The sequence below is a fragment of the Arachis stenosperma genome, chromosome 10 (genome assembly GCF_014773155.1).
Source record: "Arachis stenosperma cultivar V10309 chromosome 10, arast.V10309.gnm1.PFL2, whole genome shotgun sequence".
Classification (NCBI taxonomy): Eukaryota; Viridiplantae; Streptophyta; class Magnoliopsida; order Fabales; family Fabaceae; genus Arachis; species Arachis stenosperma.
Genome location: NC_080386.1, coordinates 64,794,997 through 64,797,496, shown reverse-complemented (window position 1 = coordinate 64,797,496; position 2,500 = coordinate 64,794,997).

Below are 2,500 nucleotides of genomic sequence, written 5' to 3'. Positions count from 1 at the left end.
TCCACCACGCCATGCTCCCTAGGTGGTGCCTAGATGGGCCGTGCATGGACGTGTTTCCCTTCTTGGTCCTTTGGTGATCGGGGTTTGCAGCAGCCCGACGCCCGTGCTCAACCTTGGACCCGGGGCGGGGGACCCCGACGGCACACCACAACCACAACGGGCTTGCTAGTGTGCCTAGGGGATGGCAAGGCATCGTGCATCTTGCTGGCATTGCGCCCAGCAAGCCTTTGGGCAACTCGAGTTTTGGCAGCACGACACCCCTCCCCCCTATAATAGGCTGCCGAGCCATTACCAAAGTGCCACGGGTAGACATCCTTTTCCGTGAGGAGACATACTCGAGGAAACTGCTCTAAAGGTCGAATTTTGACGCCGTTTTTTGCGACAATCTCTAGAAAAATAAGATCTTTCCATCCACCAAATTTGGTGAATTTACACCGTGTGGATTTTTTTTGCCGATTTTTTTCCCACCCGAAAAGCAGGAAATTCAAAAAAAATGAAAAACGGAGCAAAAGTGCGATTTTTGACCTGGATTTTTTTTGTGCAGCCTTTAAATAATATTACCAAGGTTCCCTTAAAATTTCAAGAAAATTGCACGAGCCAATTGTGAGATATGAAAATTTGGCCGGTGCCTCCGATGCAACGCTCCCAGCCAACGATGCACCAAACCCAGCCTCCGTTGCAACGCTAGCAGCCAACGATGCATCGCGCCCAGCATACGTTGCAACGCGCCCACCATCCGTTGCAAGCCGCCCTGCCTCCGTTGCAACGGCCGCGGCCAACGTTGCATGCCGCCCTGCCTCCGTTGCAACGGCCCCGGCCAACGTTGCACCGCGCCCTGCCTCCGGTGCAACGGCCACGGCCAACGTTGCAATGCGACCTGCCACCGTTGCACCGCGCCCAGCATCCGTTGCACCGCGCCAGCATCCGTTGCAACGGCCCCCAGCCAACGTTGCAACGCGACCTGCCTCCGTTGCAACGGCCGCGGCCAACGTTGCACCGCGCCCTGCCTCCGGTGCAACGGCCACGGCCAACGTTGCAACGCGACCTGCCACCGTTGCACCGCGCCCAGCATCCGTTGCACCGCGCCCAGCATCCGTTGCACCGCGCCAGCATCCGTTGCAACGGCCCCAGCCAACGTTGCAACGCGACCTGCCTCAGTTGCAACGGCCACGGCCAACGTTGCAACGCGCCCTGCCTCCGTTGCAACGGACCCCAGCATCCGTTGCACCGCGCCAGCATCCGTTGCAACGGCCCCCAGCCAACGTTGTAACGCGACCTGCCTCCGTTGCAACGGCCACAGCCAACGTTGCAACGCGCCCTGCCTCCGTTGAAACGGACCCCAGCATCCATTGCACCGCGTCCAGCATCCGTTGCAATGGCCCCCAGCCAACGCTCCAACGCGCCCTGCCTCCGGTGCAACGGCCACGGCCAACGTTGCATGGCGTCCTGCCTCCGTTGCAATGACCCCAGCCAACGTTGCAACACGCCCTGCCTCCGTTGCAACGGACCCCAGCATCCGTTGCACCGCGCCAGCATCTGTTGCAACGGCCCCCAGCGAACGTTGCAACGCGCCCTGCCTCCGGTGCAACGGCCACGGCCAACGTTGCATGGCGCACCTGCCTCCGTTGCAACAACCCCAGCCAACGTTGCACCGCGCCCAGCATCCGTTGCAACGGCCCCAGCCAACGTTGCAACGCGACTGCCTCCGTTGCAACGGCCACGGCCAACGTTGCAAACGCGCCCTGCCTCCGTTGCAACGGACCCCAGCATCCGTTGCACCGCGCCAGCATCCGTTGCAATGGCCCCAGCCAACGTTGCAACGCGACCTGCCTCCGTTGCAACGGCCACAGCCAACGTTGCAACGCGCCCTGCCTCCGTTGCAACGGACCCCAGCATCCGTTGCACCGCGTCCAGCATCCGTTGCAACGGCCCCCAGCCAACGCTGCAACGCGCCCTGCCTCCGGTGCAACGGCACGGCCAACGTTGCATGGCGCCCTGCCTCCGTTGCAACGGACCCCAGCATCCGTTGCACCGCATCCAGCATCCGTTGCAACGGCCCCCAGCCAACGCTGCAACACGCCCTGCCTCCGGTGCAACGGCCACGGCCAACGTTGCAGGGCGCCCTGCCTCCGTTGCAACGCCCCCACCAACGTTGCACCGCGCCCAGCATCCGTTGCAACGGCGCCAGCCAACGCTGCAACGCCCCTCCGGTTGCAACGGCCCGGCCACGATGCATGGCCCTGCCTCTGTTGCAACGACCCCAGCCAACGTTGCAACGCGCCCTGCCTCCGTTGCAACGGACCCCAGCATCCGTTGCACCGCGCCAGCATCCGTTGCAACGGCCCCCAGCCAACGTTGCACGCGACCTGCCTCCGTTGCAACGGCCACGGCCAACGTTGCAACGCGCCCTGCCTCCGTTGCAACGGACCCCATCACGTTGCACCGCGCCAGCATCCGTTGCAACGCGACCTGCCTCCGTTGCAACCCCCAGGCCACGTTG